The sequence below is a fragment of the Microtus ochrogaster genome, chromosome 1, assembly GCF_000317375.1.
Source record: "Microtus ochrogaster isolate Prairie Vole_2 chromosome 1, MicOch1.0, whole genome shotgun sequence".
NCBI lineage: Eukaryota > Metazoa > Chordata > Mammalia > Rodentia > Cricetidae > Microtus > Microtus ochrogaster.
Window position 1 is genome coordinate 100,013,593 of NC_022009.1, and position 14,267 is coordinate 100,027,859.

The following is a 14,267-nucleotide window of genomic DNA, read 5'->3' on the forward strand; positions in this document are numbered from 1 at the left end:
CTTCTTCTTCTTCTTCTTTTTTTGTAAATGTTATTTAAGTGGCAGGTCCGTATTTCACAAGCGAGAACATTGACTGGGGGTGAGAACAGGTAACAGAAAGCCCAAAACCCAAGAAACTTGCCATGAGTCCTTACATCATACCAGCCTCTCCAAGAAGTTGTCAGCAAAACTGCTCCACAGACTTCTCTGAGGAATGCAGGTAAATGGTCCCTCAGGTAGGTAAGACTCAGACAATAAAGTTTTACCGTTGCAAGCTGCACCTTAATGGTGTTTAAATGTGTGCACTAAGTTCATGCAGTTCTCTGTGGTGAGATGAAGTTTAGAGGAATAAGCAAGCATGTGCTTTGTTTTATTTTTTGGTGCCTTGAAAACTGCAGACTAGATGCCAATGCTGTGTTAATAGTTGATTATCTTTAATATTTCAGAAGTCTTAATTTTAAACAATCAGAATGCACATGAAGCTTTATTCTGTTTATATTATAACTGGTTGTATGTTTGACCAGATATAAAGACATAGTTGTTTATAAAGAAAATGCCTTCATTTTAAATTTCATGTGTTATACAATATATTTTTTATCATATTCATCCCCACTAACCTTTTCTTGTCTCCTTCCCTTTTCTGCTGAATCCACCATCATTAGTTTAATTATGAGTGCTTGCATTAGAAATGATGGGAACTCATTTGACAGAAAACAAATTACCTTAATGGTTATACCATGAAAAGAAATATCTCCTCTACCCATACATATCTTTATTTCATTTAAACTGCAAGTTCTCTGAAGTCTAGGCTGATGGCCACTTGAGATGATTACAAAACATAATCAGTTGAGTGGATTAATATTCTTTTAATATTTTAAAAGGAAGAAGAGGGGCTGGGTAGATGGTTCAGTTGGCAATATGCTTGCTACAGAAGCATGAGGTCCAGACTATGAATCCTAGCAATCATTAAGAAAAACCATAATCCCAGGACTGGGCAGTCAGATACAGGAAGATCACTGGCCAACCAGTCTAGCTGAATCAACAACCTTCAGGTTCAATGAGAAAGGGAGGTATCTTCTGTTTACCTCTGACATCCACATGCTTGCACACACATGCGCATTTGTGTATACACACACACAAATGCATGCACACCCACACAATACACAAACACATGTTCATGAAGAAGAAATATCACTTGTTAAGCTGTAAGCATTCAGGATGACCACAAAATACACCAAGGGTATGATTGCATTGCAGACCCAAAAATATTGAACTGATGATTTCTCTATGGAAAATCTCATATTTATGAACTGGTGGAGTAGCTGGATTAAACTGGTTTCCTAGTTCTCATGAAGCCCAGGATGTTATCTCTCATCATTGAGAACAAGAAAAGCTAACATTAACATGAAAACAATAGGAAACAAAGCCATATGTTGCACATAAAAGAGACTGGGCTCTTAATTACAAAAATATCCATACATGAAACATAAAGTATTAGTAGTAATTGTTCCAAATCTATCCTGATACTCTTTGTCAAACAAACAAGCAAGGACACAAATGAAGAAAAACATATGGATGGCCAAAGAGATGTCTCACATGTAGAGGTGTTTGTAGCCAAGCTGATTGCCTGGATTCCAGCTCAAGAATCCACATGAAGATAGGAAGACAGAACAGACTCTATAACTGATTTCTACATGCAACACACACACACACACAAACATTTCACATTTAACTTCAGAAAAGACATATTGCAATGAAGTATTATTACTCTGTCCTGAGTACAAAATACTAGAACAGAGACGTCATTATCATACATTTATATCTTCCTTTGTCTGGGTCCCATTGTGAAAAATATCAGGGTCTGTAAAATGACCTGAAATATGTATCCACTGTGCACACAAAATTTCTCAGGCCACTGCTGGCATTGCAGGCTGCCTTTGATGGCACTAGATCAAGGCTTTTCCCAGGGGAGCGCAGCATCATGTCTGGGTGTCTGCTTCCTTTCCCACAGAGTATCGACTCAGCTCATCCTTGCACTCTGTTCCTTCTTGGGACTGCATCTTGGAAACTTTAAAACTTTCCAATTGTACAACTAACGTAAACACTAAACCATACAGGATTTCTTGGTATAAGCACACACTTGAGACCACTTCTTAATATAGAAGAGCTTTCTATCTGTTTTGATTATATTCTGTCTCATCTGCTCATTTTTCTTTGGACCACCCTAGAACTTAAGCTTAATGTGGACATCTCTAAAATGTTTACATGAGGATATAAATTACAACTGACTTCTTTTATAAATCAGTGAATACTCTTAACAGGGCCTCTTTCACTTTCCCTTTCTATTTTTCTCATTTGATCGCAACCAGTAATTTTTAAGTTAAAGCGGGATGTTTAATCCCTCAGGCATTTAGCATCCAGTGTGAAGGTATTTCCATAAAAATCAGTTTCCTTATGTTAGTGACATTGTTTGGTTGGTTGGTTGATTGGTTGGTTGGTTTCGGTTTTGTTCTTTTTGTGTTGTCAACCCTCAGGCTCCCGAACAACACGTAGCAGTTATTAAACAGTTATGTGTGGCTGGATAGTTCTGTGGTTAAGAATAGTTACTGCTTCTCCAAAGGGCTGGTTCACATCACCTAAATCAGGAATCTTGACAGTTCCGTGGTTAATAGTAGTTACTGCTTCTCCAAAAGGCTGGTTCATATTACCTAAATCAGGAAGCTTGCATCCAGCCCTAACTCCCACTGCAAGGGATTCAACACCTGCTACTGACCATTGTGGGCACTCATGTGCATAGACCCCTTCTCAGGTGCTTGCATACCCAAAATAAAAAAAAATCATTAAAAATGTATGTGTCATGCATATTAGTTCCGTCAATATAAGTACTAGCCCAGTGAGCTTGATGACATGAGGTCAATCTCCAGATTCTGTGCATCCGCAAGCATCTGTAGTCTCAGGATCTTAATGGTGAAAGGCTTAGGTGGAAATATAAACATTCCCCAGAAGTTTTTGGGGAAGCTAACCTGCAGTTCACAGTTCAGAGCAGACACAAATAAAACCCTGTTTAAACAATGTAGAAGGCAATAACGAACTCCCAAAAGTTGTTCGCTGACTTCTACCCATGAATACACACAACTGTGACATGCACATGTCCATATTCACACACACAAGATAGATAGATAGATAGATAGATAGATAGATAGATAGATAGATAGATAGATAGATAGATGAGTTATTATGCATGATAAATCAATTATGAGCCTCCTATAGCCCAGGCTGTCCTTAAACTCACCAAGTAGATAAAGAAGGCCTTGAATTTTTAATCCTTTTGCCCCCCCCACCTTACATGACAGATACATTCCCCATGCCTACTGCTGAGATAACAAGGATGTACCATCATGCCAAGGTTTATTCAGTGCTTATGACTGACCCCAGGGCCTCATGAAGGCTAGACAAGAACTCTTCAACTAAGCTTTAACCCTAGCCTCAATAAACAACCTTCATATTCAAATTTACTTACTTTCTGAAAAATTATAACATTTATACAAATATATATATATATGTGTATATATATATATACACACATATATATATATATGAGACAGAGAGAGAGTGCAGAAAAATGTGGCAAAATATAAGTATATTTTAAAAATTGTATATCTAATATCGGAATATATGTTTTCCATTTTATATGTAGGAGGGGTGGTACTTAGGGAGATGTATTTCCCTAAATCACAATAGTTAAAAATGTTATGGAAATCATGTAGATGGTAAATTTGTTTATATATAGCACTTTTGAGAACCAAGATATGGATCCCTCATTTAAAGATAGTCTTATGGAATCCAGAATTCAAACCTAAATAAAATGTATTGGATTGAAATGTCAAATATCATTCTAAGAATAGCATATCTCCTAAGCCAAAAGTTATTACAGTGTTTTTGGAAATGGTCAATAAGTAACATTAAACTCCAACTCCAGTTCAAGGAAAATACAGGGCTGTTGACAGCCCCTGGCTTTCTACTTTGACAGAAAACATTAGCAAGTCATTATCTAGCAGATTATTTCCCTGTAGACTCGGGTACCCTACAATTATATTTACCATGGTACTTTTAAAGGTTTATTGAATCAACTGTGAAAACAGAGACCAAGCAGAGAAATATTTTACAGAGGAATTTTAATTTTCCTTTTTACTTTTATTGATCTGTTTAGAATCATTATATTAAAAGTAAATATTTACACATAAAATGAAAAGAAAATCTGGTCTATTAGTAAAAATCTATAGACTTCTATCCATTTTTCTGTTTTACATTAAATGTTTTTAATGCATAGGACAGCTCTCTATTTTATATTGGCAAGTGAAATATGTTTTGCCTATTATTTTGTTGAAGTGAAGAAAGAAAATATCTTGAAACTCTCTTTTCTTTTCTTTATTGGTCTTAGGTACAAAAAAATAGGAACTCAGTAGAGGGTACCTTTGCAAGAAAAACTCAACAATCTAATTTTTATTAGTAAGGTAATCATATAAGTTTTAGTTACCCTCTTTAGGCTCAAAGTGTTTAGCTAGCTCTGAATTCTGCTAGAGAGGTGTATGTTTGTTTGTTTTTAAAGCTGGTGCTTCATTTTTCCCCCCTTCCAAACAAAAACTGGGTAAAGAAAGAATTGGAGAAGAAAGCTACCCTACGAAGGATTTTTTTTCTCTTCACTCTTAAAAATCAATTCACATTTCTGGAAGGAAAATATCCTCATTTCTTTACATATAAGAAAGCTTTGTTTTATGTGAGAATGAAACTAAAAACTTCTGAGTACCTTAGCCAAAGGCATGTGAAGTTACCTGATATCAAAACCAACAAGCATTATTTCTTGTCATCTCTACACATGGTTATCACATATTTATGCTTGCTTTCTGTCTAACGTGTGGAATGGAAGCTGACTCTGTGAGGCTACAGAGCTGGCTCCTCTACTCCCCAGCTAGGCAGTTCTTCATTTGTCTCTTTAATGTATTTGAGCCTCAATTTCCTAGACTAGAGATGGAGACAATTAATGCCCACCTCATTGTATTAGCTCAAGTAATACCTTAAATGATGTATGTAAAGTCATTTTGAGTGTACCTGGCAGGTCATTAGTGCTAGATAAATTGTGAAGAAGAAAAGTTGGCATTATAATTTGCTCTTTGTAATTGCCTCACTGTGCGGCAATCAGCTTAAATCATTGTAGACTTCTCAACACCAGCCACTAGGTAACAATCACCCTTTAATTGTTTAATAGATTCCGGGAGTAAGACGCCACATATGATGCTATATTAACTGACCTCGCGGCCTCAGTTCTGAGCTACTGTCGAGTTTCTGTATCTCTCTGGTCTTCCCCTGATATCCTCATTAATGGATTTCTCTTTGGCCTCCTTATTATCCAGAATTCTTTTCCACAAAATCTGTATTTGGTCAAATCTTGTCAGTTGAACATAAATCCAGAAAAATGCAAATACCCAATTGCTTTTAATGTTTCTATGGTGTTTCCATCTGGCAAAAGTTTCTTGAAGTTTGTTGTTGTCGTTGCTGCTGCTGTTGTTGTTCACAGAAGGAAAGTGATCTCTATGGCATTTTCTGTCATGTTCAGTACCACTTTTAAAGCACTTAGAATACAGCTTGGCATATGGTAAATGCTCAAATAGTTCCCATTCAATAAAATAAATGGTATAGATTATGGCCTAGCGAGGCCCCGGCAAAGCTGTGAATATTGTTGTATGTGGTGATGCCAGAAGAAGTTCCTAGGGGTCACTGACACAGGAGATACTTCTTCATACTCAGTCTTCCATTCTTCCACTCCTCTTTACCTTTAGAACCAATGCTGTGGAGAAGAAAGGGAAAATGGAGAAACTGAGGCCTGATAGATATTTTGATTCAGCGTATATTCATGTCAAGCTGTGCTGTGAGCTGCCAAATAATCCTCACACCTATGGACTGGCATACGATGTTGGAGTAGACATAGAAAAATTCATCTGAGGAAACTTCTTGAACTTTAGTAAAGAGGTATATGTGGTGATGCTTCCAGAATATAAGATGGACTTGAATATCAAAATTTCTAAGAGTACTTAGGATCCAACTCTTGATTTTTTTGGTATCTGCCTCTGGTAACATAAACCAGGGCTGCTGGAAGATACAGCAGAGTAGAGGGCTAGGGAGAAATTGGGTTGGAATACCGTGTAATACCCCAAAGTAAGGAAGGTCTCAATTAACAAAGATCCCACAAAGATGTCAAAGATGGATGTCAAGTGAAAGATATCCACAAACTCAAAGAATAAACAGAAGAACAAAATAAATACTGAAATGTAATACAAAGCACAGTATGAATAATTAAAAATTCACACTAATATAAAGAAATAACTGAGTGCATAAAAAGACGAGGAGTAAATCAGTTTCCCCTGCAGAATTCCACACGTTGAGGAGCGGAGATAGAAATCCCACGTAAATGTGGGACACCCATAGTGACCTCCTTCTGAAGTGTACAGTGTAGGAAAGGAAAGAGAAGATTAGATTCATGGTGAGGAAAATGACCATAAATAATTGTTATTGGAATTAATAATAAATTAATAGGAAAAACAAGCTAGAATAGCATGAAGAGTGGGAGAAGGAGGAGGCTGGACTCTTCTTCCTCTTTCTCCTTACGTTCTGCCTCCTCCAGGACAGACATCCCTGCTTTGACATCATAGATAACTGGTAAGAGGTCTCAGCGTTCAGAAACAATTCAGGAACATTTTCTTGTTACCCTTCAGAGTTGATAAAACAAAGTCATTTTGCATTTTAGTTGTAGGTTTGATATATAAATAACTGAATTAATGGGAGAAGTATTTCTCAGTTTGCTCTATTTTACTAGGTTAGAGATTACTCTTTAAATTTTATTGAGTGAGATTTGGAGCGAGCCATAAACAGCACAGAAGCAAGAGTTATTAGCTGCAAACAAGCAGAGGCACAAATCCTTGGGTATTCATTTCATTGGAACGAAAATTAAAACGACACCATTATAGCAGTTTCATGTGAGTTTTTCCGTAATAAATCAAAAGATTTTCTTAGGAGACATTATCTCATTCTTTCCAATATATTGTGTAGATTAGTGAGAAAAATTAAACACATCTTTTCTCTATTAATGTAGTTATTTGAAAAGCAGGCTGGAACTAAAATTGTTTAATTTACTCATTTTGAAGCCTGACTAGCCGACTTCCTTTGGGATATATTACTATTTTTAGCTTAGGGTGGTTATTTCTATAAAATCCCCTAAGGAAAGCAGCTACTCTTGTCTCTGGTCTCAGAATCCTAGCTAAAAACAAAACACTCAATGGAAAACAAAGAGCATGAATTAATGTAGTACATGGTTGTATTTAAAATAATGACAATTTCTGACTAAGTAAATCAGACAAAAATGACAATACTGCTTCAGTAAAATGTAACATACTATGTCACTGGTTATGATGCTAACTGATTACATTAAAAGATGCAAAATTTTCTCATTCCACTTTTAGAGATAATCTAATATCTTAAAATATCAAAATAAAATATTCAAAATACTAGAGAATGAGCAACACAATGCTTTTATCTTGATATATTATTTAATATATGTAAAGACTATAGATATTATTCTCAAAGAGTATGAGACTGCTAGGCCTCCTTAGCCTCCTTATTTCCCAGGAAAAGGTGAATGCGCTATCCACCCATTCCACAGCCCCACGATGCAGGACAATCAGATGCAATAGGGAGTCAAGTCAAAGCAGGAACTCAGTTTATTACTGTGAGCATCAGTTTAAATAGATTAAGTGACATCCTGTGATGTGGGGGTACCTCCAGCCAGCCAATGAGAGACAGCCAAGTCCTCCCTTTGGCTGGAGGAGCATATACTCAGATTTTGCAGTCTCATTCTCACTTGGTTCCCTCAAACTCAAGCCAGGCTTTTCTCTGTCGTACAGGCCTCGAGGTACAGGCCCTGAGGTAATTTGGGCCCAACATGAGACTAAAAAAATTACAAGAAAATCCAGTACATAAAGAAAAATTCTCATAATGATTAGCTTAGTACTAAATTGAAAACTGTGTCCTAAGGTCAATTGATAACGTAGTATTGATTACTGGCTATACTCACAGATCCTCTTTGGTGGCAGTTTCAGTTTACCGTGAGTATAGAAAGTCATTTCTTTTCCCACTGTGACAGAAACCAAATCCCAGGAATGCTAGATGAGGTGCTCTACCACAGACACGAAGCCCCACTCCACACGTTTGCCATTCTCAATGGATCATTAGGCTTTTATAAGAGCAATGCTTAAGCAATAACATAGGGTTAAAATAGGCCTACAATTCCAGTCATACAACACTGACTAAAGATATTGTGGGAAAGCCTACATTTAAAAGCTAACATGCTGTTCACTCTTAACATCTTTGTCCAGACTTACCTTGGGTACTACTTGTGCAGTCCTCCTCATATTGGTGTCCCCAGTGATATCAAATACAGAAAAACAAGAAAGAGGAGGCAGGAAGAGGAGGAACAACAAGTGGCTTAGAAAGAGAAATAGAGAAATGAAAGAAGCGTCAATACACAAATGAGAATTCAAGGGAGCCTGTGGAAACTTTCTGCGTTTAACTACTGTCTAGGGGAAAAAGGAATTATCTCCTTTTCTTTTGTAAATTAAAGCACTCTAAAGACCAGAAGTTAAACAGGCTGTGTTTGCACTTTACCATCTAAACAGTGCTTCCCTAAAGCACACAGATAAGCCCATTCTCGGAATAGCTGGTGTAGAACTCTATCTGACTTACCTGGCGCACATCCCTTGAGTTTGAAGGACTTGATCATGGGCTTGTACACAGAGGAAAAGTCAAATCTCAAGTTTGTTCAGATTCAAACCAGCCAAAGTGCCTTTAATTATGGTCTTAAATTTAATTGGAAGCATAATTACCCCATCTCCACTTCTTTTGAGAACTTCATTATCACAAGTAGCTGTGGGCTTCAGGGTAATGGAAAAGAGTCTTACAAATCTAACATCCCAGGTTGGGTTCAAGGACTTTTTCTTGTATTAAAACGAGGCAATTTATTCTGACAATGACTCAGAAGCAAGTTAATTCCTATTAATGGATTTTTTTTTTTTTTTTGGGGAAAGTCCCCCTTAAAAGATTCCTTGGTGTGGCTTTCTGAAGACAGGAGATTTCTCAGAATGTGAAACATTCTCTTTTTGTTGTTTGCAGTGAGGGAATGATGAAATACAGCCATTGTTTTTGACTCTTCTTGGAGCTTAAAACCATCAAATCAACTTTCCTGTATCAGGGTTATTAATACACAATATTATTCTCAAAGCCTATTCAAAGTTTCAGGTCAAAACATCTGTTCTTCTTATACAGCTGTCTTTCATAAGTATCCAATATCCTCTTCCTCCAACATATACCCTACAGAAAACTTCAGGAACTGATTGCAAAGAAGACTGTGGTGTGAATAAACACAGTGTAGATTCAGATTCATGGTACTAGAGGTCTAGAGATCTAATCCACACAAACATCCACTTCTGCACAAAGCCATCACTCGTGTGGTTCTGTAAGATGGAGCATAGACTAGCGTGATTAGCTCTGTGAACTCTAGGAATTCTGGAGAAAAGGCTGAATGTCAAGTAGGTTCTATCCCAACGCTCTGTATCATGAATGGAGAATTTGTTGTCATGAAAAAAATGGCCTAGTCTAAATTCAGGTAAAAGACTCAGCTAGAACTAAGATGTTCACAAAGGGAGAAGGATAAAACAATCATTGCCCTCAGTTACTGCAGATGAGAATTTGTGTGTGTTTGTATGTGTGTGTGTGTGTGTGTGTGTGTGTATGTGTGTGTGTATGTAGGAATGCCCGCTGTGTCCCAATAAGATATGATAGTGCCCCAGAAATGCAAGAGAAGTTAAGGTTGCCTAAGGGACTTTGTCCTTATCACTACCTTGAAGACAAACTGTACTTAGCATCCAAGAGGAATAGAAAACACTCAAACGCTATCCTCTTCCCATGTGACCCCCACTGATAACTGTAGCTATTCTGAACATGTGAGCCATAAAGAATTTAGGTCTTCATTTGAAACATATGGGAAATGGGACTGGTGAGATGGTTAGCTGGGAAAAGTCACCTGCTAGCAAACACGATAACCAGAACTTGACTCCCAGAGTCCACTCAGTAGGAGGGAACTGATTACTTCAAGCAGTCCTGACCTCCACATCACACTATGTCACATAGGCATACCCACCACATGCAATAAATGAATGTAATTCAAGCAACTGAAAATTTTATAATAAGAGGAAACAAAATGCTTTATAGCAAGATATGTCTAAGGCCACAGAGAAGTTAAAGCCAACGGAACTACCTCTATGATGCAAATCTTGAGTGTTCTGTTACAATGGTTATTGATCGTGGGGAGAGGCTTCTAAGCACAAGTGGATTTGAGAACAGCAGAAACAAATGTGCAAGTCACTCCACTATCAATATTTGACTTGTGAATAGAAAAACCATTAATTAATGTATGACTGATATTCATTATTTTTCGGGTGAAGTGCTGTTATTTATTTGGATCTTGATTTATAATTTGAAACCATCTTCCCAGAAGAATACTAAGTATTGTTCTTGACATATAAGCTGGATATTTTATTGCAGAAATATAGAAATATGAAATATTAGGTGTTTTTCTGCAGACTCAAACTATTTTTTTAAACAGTGAATTTTAAATAGAACATTAGTATTTTCAAGTCTGCGGAAAGATGGAAGATTCACATGATGATTGAAGATTCGTTCAGCTTTCTGGTTTTGCAGATCATAACATTGTACAAGAGAAGGAATTCCCATTATGTTTTAGATTAGGAAGGCCAAAAGTGTAAAGAGGTTAAGGTAGTTAAGCTACCATGTAAAACCTATATTGTGCTAGGTTGTCCATTAGTTATAAAAGCTACATAAATACACAACAAACAAGGGCAATATAGAGAAAATATTTCCAGCCTCCAGCTGGCACTGTGGCTGTCTATTTCAAATAGATAAGCACCATGAGAACTGGAGGATTTGGAGATATATGTTCCACCAAAGTACCAAAGAATGATAGAACTCAGTGGTTAGAACTCTTTGAAACAACTCCAAGAACATGCTAATGCTATTTGAACAAACTGTTTTCTTTAAAAAAAATAATTTATTACATTTATCTATACATTTTGGGGCAGGGAGCGTGCACACTAAGGTATACTTGCAGAAGTCAGTGGGTGACTCTTACGTGTCAATTCTCTCTTCGTGATGTGGGTCCCTGGGATCAAACGGAGGCATTTAGTTGGAAGCAAGCATCTTTACTTATGGAGTCATCTCAAAGGCCTTGACAATTTTCAACAGTGGAAAGTTATGAAATGTTCTACTAAGGTTTAGCTAATGGGACTTGGAGAAATAGTCATTCATCTAGCTTAGCTGGCTTTCCTACAGAAAACAAGCCTATTAATATGCTCTATTAGGTTGATGGAAAACATACAAATAGCATCAGCCCAAAGCATACATGTGGGAAGGTATTTGCCCTCCAGTAATTTACTTTCACTCCCTGGTCTACAAATTAATAGTAAACAAAATGTGTCCAGAAGGAATGTCTAATTATTATAGTCCTCCATTGCCAGACTCCGAATACTAATAAAGCATAATTAACAGGGATATTTTAAATAGTAGCTACCTACCACCATTTTTGTGATCTAACTAGATACATTTTATGTCTTAGACTGCTCATTTAAATTCTTTCCTTTAGAAAAAAAAATTTGTTAAAAACATTCTATACTTTATTTGTTAGACTTCTAACCTATACAAAACTGTGCTTTTGTGTTTTATACTGATTCATCTCTTAAACATAGGAGGTCTTCTATTTTTAATGGTGTTCATGACTTTCCTTCAGTAACTGTCATTTTGCTTAGTTTACCAAATGATTAGAGAATCTCCTGGGTAGAAGATGATTAGATCATTGTTTTGTCGCTAACTAAGGGGTGTTGCTAAATTGAATAAGTTAATGTATTCTGACTTGAAAATAAAAGGTGCAATAGAAGGGTCTGTCTGTTAGGATTTGAGTTTCTATGTCCACAAATGCGTCCATAACATGATAGTGGCACCTTAGCAGTGACTACAGATAATACAAACGGACCTTAACTGCATCGGTTCGAAATGTTAAGAATTCAAATTAGCAGAGACGACTGGAGTGTTAAAGCCTTTGAACTTCAAGTAAAGAAAATGAAAAAGTCTAATTTTCAACCTCAGATTGTGATGACAAAGGTCAGCTCCGCAGGAAAGTTTGTTATCTCTCCTTCACTGTGATGTATTTAAGGGACAACCTCCGATTTTGATAAAGGTCACTGAAGTCACGCATGCCAAATCTCATTAGTCTGCCTTGGCTGATACAAAAATTACCTGCATCACTGTATGCTTAACACGAGATTGCTTGATTTCCTGGGTAAATGAGTATCTTAAACTTCTACAGTTCTTGAAAAGCTTTGTTCCAGGAAATGGACTTTTGTAAAATGGTTGTATTATACGTTTAAAGATGAAACAATTTCTGTTCTGCCAACTTAAGCAGCCTGTCTTATTGCCACTGCAATAGACATACAATGGTGTATAACTAGAAGGCTAACAGCAGAGAGAAGTGCACGCACAGACCGTAGCATTTCTCAAATTTTTATGAGGAATTCATTTTTCTCTCTCTCTTTCACAAAGCTGACGGTTTGTGAATATAGTCATACTGTCGTAAGGGTAATTGGAACCAGCTGTTACACGTTGTGGTTTCTGAAAGCCTGTGTCTTGCCTTCTAGCTATACCGACTCTGTGCAGGCATTAATAAAGGAAATTAAAGAATGTACAAGCTTGAGTGACTGCCACATCCTTCTTCACAGGGCTTTAATTCAGACCAGACATGAAGGCACAGCTTTTCCGCTGCCATTCATCTATGACACGTATGTAAATGAAGTAATGATATTTTTTGTTCATTCTTTAGTGGATTTCAAATTTTTACCATCCTCCTTGCCCCATCAAAATGTGCCATTTTAATGCCATTGTACATGACCAGTTTAACAATTTGTAAATACATACAATACTATCTAATAGCTCACTTTTCTTACCTTTGCTTAAATTATTATTTGTTGGCATAGCAGATAGCAAATCAGCACTTTACTTCAGACAAAACTTATTAGAACAAGGAGGCTCGATAGCATTCTAATGTTTAATATTAGCATTCTAATATCTAATATTTCGGAATTTCAAACTCATGGCAGTAAAATTGTAAGAGCTCCGGTGAGGACTCAGTGAGAATGGAGGTAGCCACTACTTTTAATCTCACTGGACACCCACTGTGACATAAAATAATGTGTCCAACAATTCATACCCCCAAATCGACATGAATGCGACCTTACATGGGAAGAAAGATCTTGCAGGTGTGACTGAACAGGCGGTGAAATGGGGCTTGTTCTGAGCTGTCTAATGGGTACAGTCCAGTCACAAGAGAGACCGGAATAAAAGAGATGGGGAGAAGCCTCTGGCTAGGCTTGAAGATGGAGAAAACAGCCACAAACTAAGGGAAGAGGGCAGAAGTGGATTCTCCCCTGATCCCTCTCCAGGAAACAGTTCTCTGTAGTGCAATAGGCTAATTGTAGGTTTGTGACTCTCCTCCTACTCCCTCACTTCCCCTCCCCTCCTCTCCCTTCCTTTCTCTTTCCTCCCCAAATCCATGTTGTTCTAAGCTACTGAACATTCTGTACCATTTTAAAGTTTTTAGAATCCTTTAGTGATAACATTACTGCTTCCAACTGCTTTAGCTTTGTATAAGGCATGGATTAATCAAGAAAGTATTTGTGTCCTTGAAAAACTGAATTCTTGTGATGGAAGGACAGATGTATAGACATCATTGAGAAGGGGTGGAGTAAATGCTCTCAGTCTTTATTTTTGACATAAAAATTCCCAGTATGATCTCATCTATCTATCTCTCTGTTTATCATCTATCTATCTTCTCTCATCTCTGCACTTGGTTCCATACAAAGCATTGATGAGATAAACAACACCATGAAAACAAATGTCTCTTGGGTCCAGGCCAAAGAGTTTAAAGATATTCTCGCTAAATTTCAATAGAATTTCCTGGGATAATCCACCAGATAACCATGGGCTGGACATGTCCGGTACTGAGCCACATTATACACTAGGTCAAAAAGAAGCTATGAAAGCTTATCTACAGTAATAGCAATGGGTCTCAGAAGAGAGTTTCAAGAAGGTTCTTCTGGCTGATGGTGATTTTTACA